This window comes from Lissotriton vulgaris, chromosome 4_1, assembly GCF_964263255.1.
Source record: "Lissotriton vulgaris chromosome 4_1, aLisVul1.2, whole genome shotgun sequence".
NCBI lineage: Eukaryota > Metazoa > Chordata > Amphibia > Caudata > Salamandridae > Lissotriton > Lissotriton vulgaris.
Window position 1 is genome coordinate 1566672440 of NC_141691.1, and position 22877 is coordinate 1566695316.

Here is a 22877-nt window from a genome sequence, read left to right on the forward strand (position 1 = left end):
TATTCGTTTGAAGCAGCAATCAAATTATCCCTGTTAAGTTTTATTATTTCTTTCTTTCTTGTGTGCACAATGCTAGACAATCGTCTGTATTTTCATACGGCGTGCCTTATTGTGTAATTAGTTAAATTATAAATATGTTCATCTTTCTTTAGGACGATGGTTGGAAAGAACTGCGGTTACCATTAGAAATATTTTGTAATACAACACGTTGAAATACACAGGAAGTGCAACTACTCACTCCAGAGGTATAATAATGCTTGGTGATGCAAAGAAAGGCTCAGGCGAATCTTCTTTCAATTATAAAATACATTTGGCATTTTGGGGAAAAAAAGAAAATAATTGTCCTCCAAATATGACGTGTGTTTACTATAATAAATATATATATATACATATATATATATGCCAATATGCCTTGGGGAACACGGTTACAGGTAGCTGCCAAATGAAAATGGCTGCATAATTCTTTGCTGAAATAAATATGTTATAAGTGTGGAAAATTCCATAGAATGCATTAACAATTCATACGCCCATACCTCTCTTGGCCGGTGAGGCCAAATAAATGTTCATACGAAGCTAGGGTGCTACCATCCGACTCCCAGTTTTTTTTTTTAAACAGCTTTTTTTGCCCGTGGTCTATGTAAGGAAAACCGGGTTGTGATAAACAATTTGATCTTTCGACAGAAGGTTTCTGAAACGGCATGTAAGTTGTCTCCACACACGTGATATTTTTCGCCAACACATTCAACCCTTCAGATGCTGGGTGGCGATGATCCACCTTCTGTGTTCGTATTATCTGTCTTATTTACATCCTAATTCATTTGCTGCAATGAATCTGCTTGCTGCCTTTCACTCCCACACTCATTATCACCCTTTGGCAATAAAAATGAGGTGCCCCCTTTTCCTCTATAAATTATGTCTCACCCTGAAAGGAAGTAAGGCACGCGAGCGTAGCACGCAGTACATCCGCTGAATACCGGGAAATATTCATCCTATAGGAGGCTCGAGCTCGTCTCCTGGATCCTGGAGCAACTAACACCTGCATGCACGAATAATGCTGCGTATATGGCCGTGATACCTGTACAGAGGTGCGCGAGCCGCTCTGCTAAACGGTTCACAGATGTACGGGAAAATGTATGCAAGATTTGAGAAGTCAACAAGGCAGGACAGAAGTGTGTAAACAGATGCTCTCAAAATAGTGACGTTTCCAATAATTATTGAATCAATACGTTCTTGCCTATTTGGTAAACTCGGCTTTATTCCTGTGCTACTATATGTATGCTCAATGCTCATACAAAATGCATTTCCGTCTTGGAAGCTCAGCCGTCGGGTGTGTGTGCTCAGCAATGTGTTGTCTTGCTCTCCAGCCCCCTCAGCCTGCAGTCGCGGGCAGCGCTTATGCTTGCAGTGCCACGCGCAGTTTCAGACCCGGGCCTGACGTCGTCAGTCTCTGTGCAGGAGGGTCTCTGCGGGCGCTCTGCCTGTATTGCGTTTGTAAGAGCTTCAGGTCGCCTGTGTCGGAGTAAACCTGTAAGACGCGGGAATGCGGAATATCGTGTACTGACAGGGCGCAGAGGTGAGCCCCGCCGCTCACTCTCGATCAACAACTTCACGAGCGGGCAGACTCAATAATGAGGTTATCGCAGGGATATTTTTGATGATGGAGCAGTTTCTAAGATCTGCAAAAAGCCAAACATCTGTTTTCTTCAAGTAGCTATACATTATTCATGCTGCGGAAATGCTTAGCCCCCTTCCTCCAGGAAGAAGGAGGCTTACTGATTGCTAAGGCAGGGAGGGAGCTGCGCCAGGGACACACGGCTCTGACCTTGCAAGCCTCACTGCCTGCAAGCCGGGGCTGTCGTGTTTATGTTTTTTCCCCCTTGCAACAGAAACATTGCCCTGCATCTCAAACATCACTAGAAAAGTCGATTTCCTACTCGTTGATGCATTTTAGAACCACTGTTTCTGTAATGTACTTTGTCATGCATAGAAAGACGTCAGCAGTGTTCTACTGACTAGCGAAAAATAGACATTTTAGTTGCCCTCTCTTCTCATCAAACTAATGAGCGCGCCTGATGCAATGGACATCCCCAGTGACGTCATGACTTCGAATATTGCTCCAGTGCCTATGCAGCAAATAGTTATTGCATGCATTTAAACTATCTACATAGCGTGTCAGGCTCCACTGAGAAAGCAACTTCAAGGCACATTGTGTACCGCCTCACCAGCCGCTCCAAAACGGAAAACATCGATAATACAAAGGACTACTAAAATCTCCCCTTTGCCTTATTTCATATATTTTGAACTGGTGCAAAACAGTGGACACCAGTAAAGCACCCTATTGTTCTGACAGAGCACTACAAAAAGATCATATATGCCAATAAAAGAATCCAACATGTATTCCACCAAACTGTAAAATTTATGTAGCGGTGGCCATGGCGCAGGCTGCAATCGCTTTTATTGTCACCGACGATTAATCTAAAAAAATCGAATAATCATTGCCCCTTGCCATTTACATATCGCCCGCTACCATCTGTTCTCCTCAGCAGCAGTAAATGATGGGTAATTAACTCGGCGCCTTTGTCTTCCCCTAGCTGCATGCCTGACACATATAGATTTTCCACTCAGCCTCTGCGTGTGAGGGTGGGGGAGGGGCGCTGTGAAATGTGCTGCAAGGCAGCGCGTTGGAGTAACAATGTATGCCGGGATGCGTGCAGAAGGCACACCGCCTGCGGGAAGCCACACTCGCCCTGTGACGTCCCAGAAACCTGATCAGATGTTGACCACGGGGACAAGCCGGCCCCACGTCTTCTGTGGTTACTCGAGCCCAGGTCCATAGATGCTTAGTTAAAAATAAATATAAAACCTATCCTGAGATAGAGTCTGGCCAATGACGGGAACGACGCCACAGTGGGAGAGCACAAATACAGATAGAAAGAAACACATCATGGCTGCTGAAGAATGCCAGTACAGCAGCCACGGGCTCATATCATGAGAGGGTATACGGTGTCGAATTCTAAATGTGAGGCTTGCTTCAAAGCCTGCAGAAGCTATTTAAAGAAGGCAAACGTTATCAAGTCCTGATATGAGAAGAATTGAACCCTCTAAGGGATATCAAACATCCTGTTAAAATATTCAGGAATATACAATTACGGGTTTCAAAATGCAAGCGCGTGTGCATGTACGGGTCCATACCTTTCCAGTAAATGTGCGTGCAAAGTGCAGGGGAGCGCCATCATTCAGGACAGACACGTCCACGAGGCACATAGAAGCATGTTCCTTTCTTTTGTTTTCCTTTCTACCCCCAATGACAAAAGAGATTTAGAAACGAAGTTACCAAACTAGCAAATAGACACACATTTATGCAAATGAAATATTCCACTATAGCTATGTATCAGAGCAAGACGATTACATATAGTCACTGAAAAATAACAGTAGGCCAATAAGACTGGTGATTTCATGCATGATGGCAAGGCTGCTTTGCTTTGTGCAATGTTCGGTTGTTTATGTTTAAACGCATGCGCATACTGTCTGAAATATTCTGTAATGTAAAAAATGAAACTATAGCAAGCTTACGTTTTTCCTGCTTACCACTTACAGACGGTATGAGGCAGAGCTAATATAGGTCAGACTCGGGTGTTCGCCCTCTAGCTGTAATCATGTTCATGATGCACTTCGTAGGCATTCATAGTCAATTTTGTAATTTGTGAGTAGAATAATTGATTGGGTGAAAGTCAGTCTTTTTATTGTATGACGAATGTCTGCGGTGCCCAATGAAAGAAATCCCTTAGACTGATGAAATGTATTAACATTAAGAATAATTACCATTTATCAATAACACACTGCCATGTTTAATAATCCAGTAATGCAGTAACCATTCCATTTAGTAACAAAATGGCCATAACGCACACTTACGTTTCCGTTTCTATATTACCGTCAGCAAACCCATATCCAATGAGTAGGAATTTTATGGGTTTTATTTTTGTTTCACACTGGCTTTGATAAATATAAAGGCAACATAATAAATGTGCCAGTGTATTTTTATAGAGAATCAGAAGCTATGGTTCTCAATTTCAGGAGACATTCAACATCCATTGAGCCATTTAGACAGCCAAAACATTTTTTTTGTAATGGATCAAAATCTACCAAGAAGAGATAAAACAATATGGCTCCCTCCCCCGTCCTCTATATCTTTAGAAACGGGAGTTCGAAAGTGGTGTTTTTTTTTTGGTTGCTAAACTCCAAGAGGTCATGGTGGGTTGGATCACTTTTGGTTCGGGCCTGGGTATAGTATGAGTTGTTTGACCAGTCTATTTGAATAAAAAAAAATGAATAAACAATGCACAAACATATACATACATAGATTGGTTTTGTGTCTGCCCTCTTCATCTATCAATCCTTGTGTTGAGCTGTTAAGCACATTTTGCTTACACTCACCACTGCTTAAGGCATGGGACTCTGGGTCAGTTTGGGTATCTTCAAACCAGGGAAACCTGATGTTCCTTTGGTGATGCTACCAAAAGAACATACTTTGTGCAGTGGCAGCTCCTCCGCTATGGCAGAGGAGTGTTGCCCCCCCAAAACAGATGGAAAAAAAAAACAACACTAGTTTTATTTTTCCTTTCCTGCCGAGTCTTGGGGGCAGGGCTTGGTGGTGACAGGCACTGAGTGATAGTGCACTCCATTCACTGCGCAGGAGGGTTTGGCCAGCCGTCTCAGGCCGGCCAAACCATCATGCACAGTGAAAACTCTCTCCAAACCAGCAATGCAACTGGGCTCGACAGAGCAGCCACAGAATCACAGGCTGTCCTGCCTGGAGTGCAAATCGAGGGTACTCAGGCTAGTCCTGAATCTGTTCTCATGCGCAAGAGCAGCTTCAGGATTGGCTGCAGGGCATTCTTGGAGCCTATGCCTACAAGAGGTGAAACGGAGAAGGATAGTGCTAGAGGATGGCTGCAGGTACATTCTTTTAAAATGTCTTTATTTTTTATCCCCCGCCACACCTAGTGCCTCTCCTCCCATCCCCCTCCCCACTCCTCCAGCACACCAATGTCTCAGGACTTTGAGTATGATAATTTGTTTTATTTGATTCAAGAAGTTTTAAAATACCTATGTATTAAATTTATAAATCTAAAATCAATAGTGACAAAACATTAAATATATATACAATCTTTAGTAATGCACCTATTAGTATCTCATTTAGATTGCCCCTAAGCACATGTTAAGATAATCGAATCTAAGACATCCCTGTCTAGGTTGTGCCAGCACTTTCTGTAAGTTGTACTTCATTACACAAGACATTTGTATTTGAACTTGAATTCCTACATAAGTAATCCTATTTTTGTCCATGCTATGTGTATGTGTGAGAAATAGCATTCACAGTAAATAAGGGTAATTAGTAGAACATCTGTCTTATTCTAATTAACTTTAGGATCTAAATTGAATCCATGTTGTTGAACAAGTTCAACTATGAAAGATCAAGGTGTTTGTGGGTCACGCAGAATATAAATAAACATCTGCATATAGGAGCAACTATATTTTCAACTCTTTGAATGTTAAGTTTCAAATGCTTCGGGGTTGTTTAATGGCCAACGTCAAAGTTTACAAAGCATTATTGAATAAAGAAGCAGACGCATGATTGTTTCATGGTAATTCGTAGAAAGTACATCAAGGTCTTTATTCATTTACAAAAAAAACTGATTTTAATTTACTTTTATGTGTAACTTGTATTGATTGTATGACGAATTAATGAAACAAATCAGATTGATAGATTCTTTCATTCACAATGCTTTGATTATATCGTGGGAAAATTCATTGATCAATTTTATCCCAGAAAACTCACAGAAAACAGTACTAAATCCTTTCTGAAGTAAAGGCGATGCTAGCCTTTTTAATATGTATTTTCATTGTTCTTATATTGACAGCTAAATATTTTATATTACTCTGTTTATCTAAGATGCAGCAGACTGACATTAGGAAAGCTACACAGAGCTGGTTTGGCTAAACAAAGGTTTGACTATGGAAATGGGCTACACATTTTAGTCACTGCATATGATGGTCAGCAAGATTGCGCTATACTAATATTTTGTTATGGAAGGGAGATAGTTTACTGCAATATAATGGTGCATGGAATCAATTAAGATCTATTTTTTGCCTTTGTATTTAGCGTTACTGTTTATACACCAAAATGAAAACACCCCTCTTTGAGATGTTTGATAAAGAAGATTTATTCTATAGGGTGCTGCAATTAATTTACCAGAATAAAGCATCCTAGGACTGGTTTCTGGCTATCAGCCGTCTTCAGCAAGGATAGCTTGACTCCAGTGGCTTAGTGAGCACGGGACCCATGTCTGGGCATACCCTTCCCACATAGGGTGACAGCAAAACACACAAGATGATGGACGGAATGTTGCACAATGGCAAAACACTCACCCCCAGTCACACATCTGGGTTTAATCCATCGTTATTTTACTTACAGGAGTCAAGATATCTTGGCTGAAGACGGCTGATAGCCAGAAACCGGTCCTAGGATGCTTTATTCCGGTCCAGGGAAGACATGGCTTGGCAGTTCGGTCTGGACTGTTCCCATGAGGCACAGGGTAAAGACTGATTTGCATATGGCCATGTCTGAACTGGGGTGGCTTGGTGAGCAAAATAACAATGGATTAAACCCAGATCTGTGACTGGGGGTGAATGTTTTGTGATAATGCAACATTCCATCCATCAACTTGTGTGTTTTGCTATACACCATAATTGAGACATATTCCAAAACCAATTTTTATATTTGGATGTGATGATGCCTTAGTCTTCTGCTCACGGAAAAGGGCACAAACATGGTTGTGAAAATTATGTTATTGTTAAATCAAGAATTACCAAGTTCCTTTAGTGTGAACTGTCATAAAAGATTAAGATAAAGCTTTAAAGCAAGAAGTATGCAACTTAAGATGCAAATTGGGGAAAAGGTTCACTGATAGCTTTACACAGAGGTGCTACTTCTCGCTAGTTGCTAAAAGATTTGGGTGAAGTCTGTATGACCTGAATTAAGTCAAAAGCTGTATAGGTTTCTGCAATATGGGGATATGAATTAGCAGTATGGAAGTACAGGATTTTAAAAACAATTGCAGTGTGTGCAGAAAAGCAAGATGACAGTCTGCTTTAACCTCGAGATAGCGAGGAAGACAGTTTTCAAGAGAGGGGGCTCTAGTTTGGCAATGAGTGGTGTATATAGCTTCATATTTGCAGACCACCTGCCACAGAATCATACAGAAACGCATTTTCTGATCATAGTCCTTAATTAATGTTGATTGTTCCTGCTTCCAATGACACCCTGAATCTTGTGGAAGAGCGACTTTAGCAGTAGAGAGAAGATATGAAGACAGAGTACCAATCTATTGGCTATGTCAGAGGAAGAGATAGTGGGGAAATATTGCTTCCCTCCGCAGTTGATCCTCGACATGAATACAGAATGGTATCACCAACATCCTGCTTCTATGTCATCTTGACCATGTTGAGGTCTTGTCTACACTGCATTTCCTGGACACTGGATCATTTACCAGGACAAGGGGGTTTACAGGCAGCCAATCACTGAGATGTGTCTGACAATAATTCCAACTGTAAATCAACCTGCTGCATTACTGCAGCACAGGAAATAGGTATCAGTACCGTTTTCTATGAATTCCCATTTCTTCCAAGTGTTTAGATACACTCATCGCACACAGGTGATTGTTCAGACACCCTGGCTGATGACGCACCATTTTCACATTTGTCACCACTGGGTGTTTCTCATTGAGGAAGGTAGCCTTGCATAGTGAAAAACGAAATTGGCTGTAATTCACGATCAGGACATGCCACACACACCAGGGCATGTCCTACCTTTTACATACAATGCACCCTGCCCATGGGGGTACCTTAGTCCTACCTTTGGGGAGAACAACATGTAGAAATGGGAAGGTTTAGGGACTGACAAGGATGTGCACTTGCCAAGTCGACATGGCATTCCCAGACTGCACACAGGCTCTGCAATGGCAGGCCTGAGCCATATTTTACAAGCTGCTTCTGTGGGTGGCACAAGCAGGGCTGCAAGCCCACCAGCAGCATTTAATTTACAGGCCCTGGGCACACATGATGCACTGTAGTAGGGTATGGCAAGTAAATCAAATAGCCAATCATGGAGTCACTAATCCATTACAACAATTTACAATAGAGAGCATATGCACTTTAGCACTGATCAGCAGTGGTAAAGTGCCTAGAGTCATAAAAAAAACAACAGGTCAGAAAAAACACAGAAGGAAGGCAAAAAGTTAAGGGATGACCCTGCAAAAAGGGTCAAGTCCAACAGTCCCCATCAGCAGACAGAGGGGAGACAAAATAAAAAAGGAGTTCTGTTAAGGCCCGAGAACAGTTCATAGGGAAAGGACTTCGAATCCCAGCAGGCCACAAGAAGAGTGGGAGAAGTCCGCCCGCCATCCCGTCGTGAAAATGGACCGCCTGCCATAAAGGCGGGGGTCCCGTGGGTGCTATTAGGATGCGCCCGCTACAGTGGCGGCTGCATCCTGCATCCCTAACATTGTGGCGGGCTGTGCACTCAGCACCGCCCGCCACAATGTTAGGGAGGCATGTTGTGCACTTCCATGCACAACATGTTATGCACCTCCCGGTGCCTGCCATGTTGTGCATAGAACTGCAAGAGGGTACCATAGGTACCCCCAATGTGCACCCCCAACACTCCCGGAGTACGTGGGTCCCGCAACATGTCCCCTAGCAGACTCCTCATGCCCTTCCGGAAAGGCATCCCTAAATGCACATTGTATACGGACACCACCACCATATTGCAGCCTTTTCCGCCCTGTTGCAAGTCGATCGGGGCTGAAATGCGGCGGAGGGTCTTTCCGTCCGCCGCGGCCTCCCAGCCATAATATTATGGCGGGGGTCTTTTCAACAGGGATGGCGGGCGGGTTGCCCCCGCCGGGCCGGCGGTGACCACCAACGGCCTGGCGGGGGCAATTCGCCCGCCATCCTAATGGGGCCCTAAGTCAGGGAAGTTCATTCCTAAGTGCTATGAGTGCTATAGCCATGGCACATGAAGCAGAGTCCTGTAGGAAGCTGGCTCAGTATATACTATACCAAAGTAAGGTATAGTGTGCACAGAGTCCAGTGGTTCCCCAAAGGTAAGCAGAAGTAAAAGTAGACCTTACCTTACTCTTTATTTGTGGTAGTGTGGGTGAGCGGTAAAGGCTTTATCAGAGGATAATGTTAAGCATTTATTGTACACAATCGGGCAAGAAATGATTTCACTAACTCAAAGACAGAACTCAGACCAATTTGTTTGTATACAAATGTTATTTAGTTATTTGTTTTCTAGAACCAAGCCAGGCCTGGTGCAGGTAATTGAAATAATACTTTGCAGGTATATTGCAGTTAAAATACAATAGAAATGAATTTGGATGCAATTAGTTTGTTAACAGGTAAGCCAACAGTCAGTAGATTTCCCAGAGAAAAGGTAAGCAATTCAGTTTTTATACATTTGCAATTTTTCAAGGTTTCATACAAACCAACTCCACACACAAAAGATTTTTCACAGAAAAGCAGTTATTGCAGTCCTTTGGGAGAAAACAGTGTTATCGTTGTAAAGGTAAGTACATAGGTTTTGGAGTTGGTATTCTGGAGTTAGCACCAGACTTCCCCCAAGGTAAAAGATGCACTCTAAAGCACCCTTAGCGGCACCAGGGCAGCCGGGTGGAGAGTGCTGAGGCCCAATGTTATCCAATGAGGGATAGGGGGCCTCTGCTTGGTGGCTGCTTATGAGCTGGCCACCAGGTTGTGGGAGCAAAGCTCCTGGTGCTAGGTTAAGGGCAAATGGGGATCCAAGTTAGCATCCAAATTGCACCCACAGTGACACTTGGGCGGTCGGTGCAGGGTGCTGTTTTGGCGTCTGGTGCACTTTTGTTTTTTATTGGGGAATGACAGTTTTGTTTTTTAACTGCAGACTCAATCCAGGATGTCTTCCAAGAGAAACCATCAGCTGGGCAGGTAAGTTGGAGGGCTCAAGGACATAGTTGCACCTCAGTTTCTTTTCTCCAGGGAGCTGGGCAGCTGGATGCAGGGGTGTCTTTTGAGGTCAGATTTCACCTTACCGGGCCCCTCATGGTGTAGGGGGTCTCCGTGCAGAGGCTGCAGGCGATGTCGGAGAGTCCTGGAGGGGTCAACCCACAGTGGGATAAGGCTCTGGAGCACTGAGGGACCCCGCTGGGACCTGTCGGCCACCCGGATTCAGGCCGTGGGCGTGGGTGCAGCGGTGGTTCAAGGCATTGGGTTTCTTTAACAGCAGCAGGCTCTGAGTCTGTCTTGGGAGTTTCTTTGGAACAGAGCTGCTGTTCACAAGAGATCTGGTCTTTGTTGCAGGCAGTCAGTCCTCCCAAGGGTTCTGGAGGTTGCTGGCTGCAGGACAAGGCGACATTAGGCACAAGATGTCCGGAATCTGCAGACGGTCATGTAGGGCTGGGGTCCAGTCAGTTCTTCTATGCTGTCTTCTTTGCTGGGCATCTTCTTTCGTCCTTCTTCTTCGTAGGTTGTGAGAATGTCTCTTCTTGTTTCAGGGCTGCCCTCTAAATACAGTATTTATGGGGCATTTTAGGCGTCTCGAGGTCAGTAGCAAATGGACCATTGACCTTAGGGTGAATACACTCTTGGTGTGCTCAGTGCACAGTCAAAATATCGATTTTTAAATATCAACCTACCTTAATATCGAGTTTTTAATATCATAGGGACAGAATATCGAAGTCAAGAATATCGTTGACCAGAATATCCACCTTAAGGTAAGTAGTATTGTTTTTTTTAATATCGAAGTAAGTAATACCGAAGTATGTAATATAGTTAGCAAAAACATTGTTGTCAACAATATCAAATTTTATTTTAGTGTTATGTATTTTAGTATGTATTTTATATGTATGTTTAATATTTTTTTAATGTGCTTTCATTATTTTAAAATATATGTATTAAATATTTACAAATTGGTCATTTTTTTAAAGTAAATTTTGCCTTTTAGTATCAGAGCGGTTGTGGATTCATAGGGGAATAGGGTGGGAAGTAATTTAATTATAATTAATTAATGGATATATTTGTATTTATTGTTAATGATTAATAATTTATTGGTAATTAATTATTACTCAGCAATTAATTTTTATTAATTGGTTAATCTGTAAATATACTACTTATACATCATTTATTCATACTTTTTATTTATTGTTATTGTGAATTAATTTATTGTTAATTAATTTTTAATTGGGAATTAATTTTTATTAATTGATTAATTGATAATTTAAATAAATATGTGTTTTTTTACGTGGAGTGGGTTTTTTAGTTTATAGGAGAATCGGGTGGGAAGTGATGTTAAATTAATTATTATGTTAATTTGTAAATATATTAATTATAAAAATGTGTTATTAATTTTTATTTGTTGATATTGTTTATTAATTTATTGTTAATGAATTTTTCATTGCTAAATTATTTTTATTAATTAATTGTGGGTTTTTTATGTAGCGTCTTGTGTGTTTATGGGGGACTAGTGTGGGAAGTAATTTAATGTTATTTGAGTAAATATTAATTTAATTGTATTGGTATTTATTAATAATGTTTTTGTTAATTATTATTAATATTGTATTTATTTTACAACATGTATTTAATTGATAACTATGTTAATTTACCCCTACGCTATACTACATTTTCCACACTGTTACACTCCCTGGAGTTGGAATAGTAATTTAAACCCCTACGCTATCCAACACTTTCCCTACTGTTGCACTCATTGGAGTGGGAATAGTCATTTTTACCCCTACTCTATGCAACACTTTCCCTACTGTTGCACTCACTGGAGTAGGAATAGTAATTTTTACCCCTAAGCTATCCAACACTTTCCTTACTGTTGCACTCATTGGAGTGGGAATAGTAATTTATACCCCTACACTATCCAACACTTTCCCTACTGTTGCAGTAACTGGAGTGGGAATAGTAATTTTTACCCCTAATCTATCCAACACTTTCCTTATTGTTGCACTCATTGTAGTGGGAATAGTAATTTTTACCCCTACGTTATCCAACACTTTCCCTACTGTTGCAGTCACTGGAGTGGGAATAGTAATTTTTACCGCTACACTATCCAACACTTTCCCTACTGTTGCACTCACTGGGGTGGGAATAGTATTTTTTACCGCTACGCAATCAAACACTTTCTCTACCGTTGCACTCACTGGAGTACCAAAAGTAATTTTTACCCCTACGCTATCCAACACTTTCCCTACCGTTGCACTCATTTGAGTGGGAATAGTAATTTTTACTCCTACGCTATCCAACATTTCACTACTGTTGCACTGTGTGGAGTTGGATTAGTAATTCTATTCCCTCTGCTAGCTAATCTTTTTTGTATTGTTTTAGCTAATGGAGTATATAATTAATTTTAAAAAGAATAAAAACATTTTTTATTATTTTAATTTGTTACATATATTTATTTAATTTGTATTTATATTGGTTTATGTATATAGATGCATTTATAATGTATACAATTTTTCAAAACAATTTATAAGTTATTAAAATAATTATTAAAACATATTAATAAGTAAGTATATACATTATATATTATATTTATACGTGTAATGTATTTATACTTTTTAAACATTAAAAATATTTTTAACTATGTTTATTTTAATTATATGTATTATTTACTTTATTTTACATTATTTTGTCACTTAAAAAAATGATATTTTTAACAATGATATTTTTGACATCAATATTTTTTTTCCAATATTTTTGTACTCACCATAATGTAGATATGATGTCGATCTTCTTGATTTCGACATTCTTGCTGCAATATTTCTGTAGGTCGATATTCTGACCTTCGATATTCTGTCAGTGATTCGGTGTGCTCATCCCACATGGGGGAGTGGGCACAATCCCAAATCCTGATTGGTGAGTGAAGATGGCAGGCACTGAAGATTGGACTTCACCTCGTCTCCCCCACCTGAGGGGTGGCATTGGTAGATGTGGCCACACCTTCTGGGCTGCTCTAATTTTAACCACCGGTCTTCCTGCCCAAAAGAGGGTGAGGCAGTAAGGGGACCTTCTCCTGATAGCAGGAGAGGCTAGGGATCGTGTCACAAAGACATCGGGGAGGTTGAAGCTCCCCTGCCACAGATGGCTCTTCTTGACCTGGGGCAGGTGTTAACACCTCCGCCCTAGAAAGGCTTTGCGTCTGGGCTCAGGGAGCGAAGGCTCCCACCCCAGGGGTCCAGAAATATGTCTTGTGAGGGCATGCTGGTGTTTACCAGACATAGACACAGAACCCACCAATTGCTGGTAATTTTTCAGGGGACATCTCTGAGATGCTCTCTGAGTGTATCATATAATATATCAGTTTGGGTTTGTTATGCTGAGAAGGTTGGTACCAAACTTCCCAGAATTCAGTAAACTTATGCTGCTGTGGGGTTCGTAATGAAAAACTCAGAGACCATATACTCTATATGGCTTTACTGCACTTACAATGTCTAAGAATGGACTTACACACTGTCGGGGTACAGTACTCATGCAACAAAAAAAATCAGTATGAACTAACATTCCTCAATAGAAGAGAGGGCCAGTATGGGCGAAATTTGCGAATTCGCGGTCCGCGAATTTGTGCGAAAGCGAACTCGCAATTCGCAAAATCCGCGAATTGGTGCAAATTTGTGAATTTCTTTTTTTGCGCGTTCGCAAGGGTTTTTGCCAGTTCGCGAGGGTTTTTTACAGGTTCGGGAACGCAAACTTACTTTTGTGGTCGCAACAGTCGTGACCATGTTGTTTCTACGTGTCCAGCCTGTTTGCGACCCTATGGTTCATCACTGCAACCCTCTGGTTCACAAATGCCACCCTCTGGTTCATCACTATAACCCTCTGGTTCACCACTGCCACTCTTTGGTTCATCACAGCACCCTCTGGTTCACCACTGCCACTCTCTGGTTCACCACTGTCACTCTCTGGTTCACCACTGTCACCCTCTGGTTCACCACTACCACCCTCTGGTTCACCACTGCCACCCTCTGGTTCATCACAGCACCCTCTGGTTCGCCACTGCCACCCTCTGGATCATCACTGCCACCCTCTGGTTCATCACTGCCACCCTCTGGTTTGCCACTGCCACCCTCTGGATCATCACTGCCCTCCTTTGGTTCACCACTGCCACCCTCTGGTTCATCACTTCTATCCTCTGGTTCATCACCTTGTGGTTCACCACTGCCACCCCTGGATCATCACTGCCCTCCTTTGGTTCACCACTGCCACCCTCTGGTTCATCACTTCTATCCTCTGGTTCATCACCTTGTGGTTCACCACTGCCACCCCTGGATCATCACTGCCACCCTCTGGTTCACCACTGCCACCCTCTGGTTCATCACTGTCACCCACTGGTTCATTACTGCCACCCTCTGGTTTGCCACTGCCACCCTCTGGATCATCACTGCCACCCTCTAGTTCATCACTACCACCCTCTGGTTTGCCACTGCCACCCTCTTGATCATCACTGCCACCCTCTGGTTCACCACTGCCACCCTCTGGTTCATCACTGCCACCCTATGGTTGATCACTGCCACCCTCTGGTTCAAGAATGCCACCCTCTGGTTGATCACTGGCATCCTCTGGTTCATCCCTGCCACCCTCTGATTCATCATTGCCACCCTCTGGTTCATTACTGCCACCCTCTGGTTTGCCACTGCCACCCTCTGGATCATCACTGCCACCCTCTGGTTTATCACTGCCACCCTCTGGTTTGCCACTGCCACCCTCTGGATCATCACTGCCCTCCTTTGGTTCACCACTGCCACCCTCTAGTTCATCACTTCTATCCTCTGGTTCATCACCTTGTGGTTCACCACTGCCACCCCTGGATCATCACTGCCACCCTCTGGTTCACCACTGCCACCCTCTGGTTCATCACTGTCACCCACTGGTTCATTACTGCCACCCTCTGGTTTGCCACTGCCACCCTCTGGATCATCACTGCCACCCTCTAGTTCATCACTACCACCCTCTGGTTTGCCACTGCCACCCTCTTGATCATCACTGCCACCCTCTGGTTCACCACTGCCACCCTCTGGTTCATCACTGCCACCCTATGGTTGATCACTGCCACCCTCTGGTTCAAGAATGCCACCCTCTGGTTGATCACTGGCATCCTCTGGTTCATCCCTGCCACCCTCTGATTCATCATTGCCACCCTCTGGTTCATTACTGCCACCCTCTGGTTCGCAACTGCCACCGTCTGCCACCCTCAATCAATCAATCAATAAATCAATCAATCAAAGCATTTGTATAGCGCGCTACTCACCCGGAGGGTCTCAAGGCGCTTGGGGAGGGGGGGTCCTCTACTGCTCGAACATCCAGGTCTTGAGCTGCTTCCTGAAGGCGAGGTGGTCCTGGGTCAGGCGGAGGTGGGTCGGGAGGGAGTTCCAGGTCTTGGCGGCGAGGTAGGAGGAGGACCTTCCCCCTGTGGTGGCTCTTCGGATGCGGGGGACGGCGGCGAGGGCGCGGCCGGTCGATCAAAGCTGGCGTTTGGGAGCGTAGTAGTTGAGACGGCTGTTGAGGTATCCTGGGCCTTGGTTGTGCAGGGCTTTGTGTGCGTGGGTGAGGAGACGGAAGGTGATTCTCTTGTGACTGGTCTCTCAGGTGTCCGGAGATGTGGTTGCGACGGGGGATGTCCAGGATGAGTCGTGCTGAGGCGTTCTGGATCCGTTGGAGTCTCTTCTGGAGTTTAGCGGTGGTTCCGGCGTAAAGGGAGTTGCCGTAGTCCAGTCGGCTGGCGACGAGGGCCTAGGTGACCGTCTTCCTGGTCTCGGTGGGGATCCACAGGAAGATCTTGCGTAGCATGCGTAAGATGTTGAAGCATGACGAGGAGACGGCATTGACTTGTCTGGTCATGGAGAGGGAGGAGTCCAGGATGAAGCCCAGGTTGCGTGCGTGGTCTGTTGGTTTGGGTGCGCTGCCTAGTGCGGGGGGCCACCAGGAGTCGTCCCAGGCGGAGGGTGAGGATCCCAGGATGAGGACTTCCGTCTTGTCCGAGTTCAGTTTCAGGCGGCTGTTCTTCATCCATTCGGCTGCCTCTTTCATCCCTTCGTGTAGGTTGGCTCTGGCGGTGGCGAGGGAGAGGATCAGTTGGGTGTCGTCGGCGTAGGAGATGATGTTGAGGTTGTGCTGGGGTGCGATGGCTGCGAGGGGACTCATGGAAATGTTGAAGAGGGTTGGGCTGAGTGAGGAGCCTTGAGGAACGCCGTTGATGACTTCGGTGGCTTCTGATCTGAACGGGGGGAGGCGGACTCTCTGTGTCCTTCCGGCGAGGAAGGAGATGGTCCACTCCAGTGCCTTTGCCTGGATTCCGATGTTGCTGAGGCGCTGTACTAGGGTACGGTGGCAGACAGTGTCAAAGGCCGCGGAAAGGTCTAGGAGGATGAGGGCCGCTGTTTCTCCGTTGTCGAGCAGAGCTCGGATGTCATCGGTGGCTGCGATCAGGGCGGTCTCGGTGCTGTGGTTGGCCCGGAAGCCAGACTGCGAGAGGTCGAGGTATCCGTTCGTCTCGAGGAAGGCGGCCTGCTGCTTGTTGACGGTCTTCTCAATGACTTTAGCGGGGAATGGGAGCAGAGAGATGGGTCGGTAGTTTTTGAGTTCGGCATGCTTCCAGTTCTCCGGGAAGGTAGCGGTGTTGAAGGAGGTGTTGATGATGTCTTGCAGGTGGGGTGCGATGACAGCGTCGGCCTTGTTGAAGACGTGGTGAGGGCAAGGGTCGGTCGGAGATCAGGAGTGGATGGAGTTCATCGTGCGGATGGTGTCTTCGGTGCTGATCAGGGTTCAGGCGCGGAGGGTGGTGGTGGGGGGCGGTGGTTCGGTCGTGGCGTGCATCGGTTGAGTGCTAAAGCTGTTGTGTATGTCTGTGATCTTGTTGTGGAAGTAGGAGGCGAGGGAGTTGCAGAGGTCTTGCAAAGGGGTGATGTTGTTGTTTCCGGCGTTGGGGTTGGAGAGCTCTTTAACGATGTTGAAGAGTTCCTTGCTGTTGTGTGCGTTGTTGTCCAGTCGTTCCTTGAATGCAGTTTTCTTGGTGGTGTGGATCAGTTGGTGGTGTTTTCGGGTAGCGAGCTTGAGGGCAGTCATGTTGTCCGGTGTTGGGTCTCTGCGCCAGGCTTTCTCAAGGGCTCTGCAGATCTTCTTCGAGTTCTTGAGTTCGTCTGTAAACCATGGGGCTTTCTTGCTGCCGGGTCTGCTAGGCAGGGTCCTCAGGGGGGCAAGGTCGTCTGCGCAGTCGCTGATCCACTTTGTGAGGTTGGTGGCAACTTGGCTGGGGTTCGTAGCGCTGGTGGGTGGGCTCATGCTCAGGGAGGTTGCGAGCTGGTCGGCTGTGATCTTTTTCCAGCTTCTGCGTGCTACCTGTTGCTGTTGGTGGTGGATCGTGGTCCTTTTGAAGCTGAAGTGGACGCAGTTGTGGTCTGTCCAGTGGAGTCCGGTGACGTGGCTGAAGGTGATGTCCTTGCTGGAGGAGAAGACGGGGTCGAGTGTGTGTCCGGCGTAGTGGGTGGGGGTGGTCACCAGTTGCTTGAGTCTGAGGTTAGCGAGGTTGTCCAGCAGGGTGGTGGTGTTGCGGTCGTTGTTGTTCTCCAGGTGGAAGTTGAGGTCCCCGAGGAGCATGTAGTCAGCGGAGGGGAGGGCATGCGGGCTGACGAAGTTGGCGATGTCTTCGCTGAATTGTGTGCATGGTCCCGGGGGTCTGTAGATGAGCGTGCCTCTGAGGGTGGTCTTGGGGTTGATGTGGACCTGGAAGAGCAGGTGCTCGGCGGGTGCGAGGGTGTCGTCGGTGTTGGTCGTGATGCGGATGGAGTTCCTGTGGATGATGGCGATGCCTCCTCCTGTTTGGTTGACGTGGTCCCTCCGGATGATCATTAGCCGTCCGGGATGGCGATGGCGATGTTGGGCACTGAGGAGGCGTTCATCCAGGTTTCCGTGAGGAAGGCGGCGTCTGGGGTTGTGGTGTCGATCAGGTTCTAGAGCTCGATGGCGTGTCTGTGGACTGAGCGGGTGTTGAGCAGGATGCACTTCAGGTGGCTGCTGCTGTTGCTTGTCGAGGTCTTGGGCACTGCTGGAGTGGTGCAGGTCCAGATGCAGGTGAACTTGCAGGAGTTGCAGCAGAAGGGTCCGTGGGTGTGTCTCGGGGTGGCTCGGAAGCAGCCCGGGAGTCTGCCGGCGTTGAGTGCGATGAGTTTGGTGGCGTCGTTGGACAGTCGGGTCGTCTTCTGTCGGTGGGGGCAAGGGGGTCCGGGCCCTGGGCGTGGTCCAGGCGCGGAGGGGCGCAGACGGGCTTACCGTTGGTGTGCCTTCGCCGCGCAATCGGCGCGCCCGCTGCGCGACCACGTTGCGCGTACGCGTTGACTCCGCCATAAATGGCGTAGTGGGGGGCGGAGCGAGGGCGGGGCAGCTGGGAGGCGGGAGCAGGGTGGACCAATGGGTGGGGATAACGAGCGAAGCTGGGCGGGGCCGCAGGGGAGCAGCGGCGGGGAGCGGGGAGGGGGACAAGCGGCGGGAAGGACACGAGGACGGCACAGGAGGCACAATTTGGTGAAAAAAAAACAACAGGTTAACACAATACAGAAAACAAAATAACCAGGCAGTGCTGTACACAGGCGAAAGGAACGCTAAGGCAATCAGGGGCACAAAGCAGGAAGTGAGCCGGTAGAGTGACGGTCCAGGCACACGCCTGAGCGAGGCAGCAGCGGAGGGGTCGGGGGTCCCGGCACTCAGCGAGGGAGCTGCGCGGTGTGTGGAGTGACCAGCCCTGCTGGCAGGGGCAAAGGTCACAGCTCACACCGTGCGGCGACCACCTTAAATGGCTCGTGGTAGGGCGGGGAAGCTGGGTGGCGGGAGCGGGGTAAACCAATGGGCGGGAATAACGAGCGAAGCTGGGCGGGCCGCAGGGGAGCAGCGGCGGGGAGCGGGGAGGGGGACAAGCGGCGGGAAGGACACGAGGACGGCACAGGAGGCACAATTTGGTGAAAAAAAACAACAGGTCGACACAATACAGAAAACGAAATAACCAGGCAGTGCTGTACATAGGCGAAAGGAACGCTAAGGCAATCAGAGGCACAAAGCAGGAAGTGAGCCGGTAGAGTGACGGTCCAGGCACACGCCTGAGCGAGGCAGCAGCGGAGGGGTCGGGGGTCCCGGCACTCAGCGAGGGAGCTGCGCGGTGTGTGGAGTGACCAGCCCTGCAGGCAGGGGCAAAGGTCACAGCTCACCACCGCGTGGCGACCACCTTAAATGGACCGTGGGAGGGCGGGGCAGCTGGGAGGCGGGAGCGGGGTAAACCACTGGGCGGGAATAATGAGCGAAGCTGGGCGGGGCCGCAGGGGAGCAGCGGCGGGGAGCGGGGAGGCGGACAAGCGGCGGGAAGGACACGAGGACGGCACAGGAGGCACAATTTGGTGAAAAAAAACAACAGGTCAACACAATACAGAAAACAAAATAACCAGGCAGTGCTGTACATAGGCGAAAGGAACGCTAAGGCAATCAGGGGCACAAAGCAGGAAGTGAGCCGGTAGAGGGACGGTCCAGGCACACGCCTGAGCGAGGCAGCAGCGGAGGGGTCGGGGGTCCCGGCACTCAGCAAAGGAGCTGCACGGTGTGTGGAGCGACCATCCCTGCAGGCACGGGCAAAGGTCACCTCTGGTTCACCACTGCCACCCTCTGGTTCATTACTGCCACCACAGGTTCACCACTGCCACCCTCTGGATCATCACTGCCACCCTCTGGTTCATCACTGCCACCCTCTGGATCATCACTGCCATCCTCTGGTTCATCACTGACACCCTCTGGTTTGCCACTGCCACCCTCTGGATCATCACTGCCACCCTCTGGTTCACCACTGCCACCCTCTGGTTCATCACTGCTATCCTCCGGTTCATCACCTTGTGGTTCACCACTGTCACCACCCTCTGGTTCATCACTGCCACACTCTGGTTCATTACTGCCACCCTCTGGTTCGCCACTGCCACCCTCTGGATCATCACTGCCACCCTCTGGTTCATCACTGCCACCCTCTGGTTCATCACTGCTATCCTCCGGTTCATCACCTTGTGGTTCACCACTGTCACCCACCCCCTGATTCATCACTGCCACCCTCTGCTTCATTACTGCCACCCTCTGGTTCGCCACTGCCACCCTCTGGATCATCACTGCCACCCTCTGGTTCATCACTGCCACCCTCTGGTTTGCCATTGCCACCCTCTGGATCATCACTGCCACCCTCTGGTTCACCACTGCCACCCTCTGGTTGATCACTGCCACCCTCTGGTTGATCACTGCCACCCTCTGGTTCAAGAATGCCACCCTCTGGTTCATCACTGCCACCCTCTGGATCATCACTGCCACCCTCTGGTTCATCACTGACACCCTCTGGTTTGCCACTGCCACCCTCTGGATCATCTCTGCCACCCTCCGGTTCACCACTGCCACCCTCTGGTTCATCACTGCTATCCTCCGGTTCATCACATTGTGGTTCACCACTGTCACCCACCCTCTGGTTCATCACTGGCACCCTCTGGTTCATTACTGCCACCCTCTGGTTCGCCACTGCCACCCTCTGGATCATCACTGCCACCCTCTGGTTCATCACTGACACCCTCTGGTTTGCCATTGCCACCCTCTGGATCATCACTGCCACCCTCTGGTTCACCACTGCCACCCTCTGGTTCATCACCGACACCCTCTGGTTGATCACTGCCACCCTCTGGTTCAAGAATGCCACCCTCTGGTTGATCACTGGCATCCTCTGGTTCATCCCTGCCACCCTCTTGTTCACCACTGCCACCCTCTTGTTCATCACAGCTATCCTCTGGTTTATCAACTTGTGGTTCACCAGTGCCACCCTCTGGTTCATCACTGTCACCCTATGGTTCATCACTGCCACCCCCTGGATCATCATTGCCACCCTCTGGTTCATCACTGCCACCCTCTGGTTTGCCACTGCCACCCTCTGGATCATCACTGCCACCATCTGGTTCAACACTGCCACCCTCTGGTTCATTACTGCCACCCGCTGGTTCGCCACTTACACCCTCTGGATCATCACTGCCACCATCTGGTTCATCACTGCCACTCTCTGGTTTGCCACTGCCACCCTCTGGATCATCACTGCCACCCTCTGGTTCACAACTGCCACCATCTGGTTCATCACTGCCACCCTTTGGTTGATCACTGCCACCCTCTGGTTCAAGGCTGCCACTCTCTGGTTGATCACTGACATCCTCTGGTTCATCCCTGCCACCCTCTGGTTCACCACTGCCACCCTCTGGTTCATCACTGCCACCCTCTGGTTCATCACTGCCACCCTCTGGTTGATCACTGACACCCTCTGTTTGCCACTGCCACCCTCCTGATCATCACTGTGCACCTCTGGTTTATCACAGCACCCTCTGGTTCGCCACTGCCACCCTCTAGATCATCACTGCCAACCTCTGGTTCATTACTGCCACCCTCTTGTTCGCCACTGCCACCCTCTGGATCATCACTGCCACCCTCTGGTTCATCACTGCCACCCTATGGTTCATCACTGCCACCCCCTGGATCATCATTGCCACCCTCTGGTTCATCTCTGCCACCCTCTGGTTTGCCACTGCCACCCTCTGGATCATCACTGCCACCATCTGGTTCAACACTGCCACCCTCTGGAACATTACTGCCACTCTCTGGTTTGCCACTGCCACCCTCTGGATCATCACTGCCACCCTCTGGTTCACAACTGCCACCCTCTGGTTCATCACTGCCACCCTTTGGTTGATCACTGCCACCCTCTGGTTCAAGGCTGCCACTCTCTGGTTGATCACTGACATCCTCTGGTTCATCCCTGCCACCCTCTGGTTCACCACTGCCACCCTCTGGTTCATCACTGCCACCCTCTGGTTCATCACTGCCACCCTCTGGTTGATCACTGACACCCTCTGTTTGCCACTGCCACCCTCCAGATCATCACTGTGCGCCTCTGGTTTATCACAACACCCTCTGGTTCGCCACTGCCACCCTCTGGATCATCACTGCCAACCTCTGGTTCATTACTGCCACCCTCTTGTTCGCCACTGCCACCCTCTGGATCATCACTGCCACCCTCTGGTTCATCACTGCCACCCTCAGGTTCATCACTGCCACCCTCTGGTTTGCCAATGCCACCCTCTGGTTCATCACTGCTATCCTCTTGTTCATCACTGCTATCTTCTGGTTCATCACCTTGTGGTTCACCACTGCCACCCTCTGGTTCATTACTGCCACCACAGGTTCGCCACTGCCACCCTCTGGATCATCACTGCCACCCTCTGGTTCATCACTGCCACCCTCTGGATCATCACTGCCACCCTCTGGTTCATCACTGACACCCTCTGGTTTGCCACTGCCACCCTCTGGATCATCACTGCCACCCTCTGGTTCACCACTGCCACCCTCTGGTTCATCACTGCTATCCTCCGGTTCATCACCTTGTGGTTCACCACTGTCACCACCCTCTGGTTCATCACTGCCACCCTCTGGTTCATTACTGCCACCCTCTGGTTCGCCACTGCCACCCTCTGGATCATCACTGCCATCATCTGGTTCATCACTGCCACCCTCTGGTTCATCACTGCTATCCTCCGCTTCATCACCTTGTGGTTCACCACTGTCACCCACCCTCAGGTTCATCACTGCCACCCCCTGGATCATCATTGCCACCCTCTGGTTCATCTCTGCCACCCTCTGGTTTGCCACTGCCACCCTCTGGATCATCACTGCCACCATATGGTTCAACACTGCCACCCTCTGGTTCATTACTGCCACCCTCTGGTTCGCCACTTACA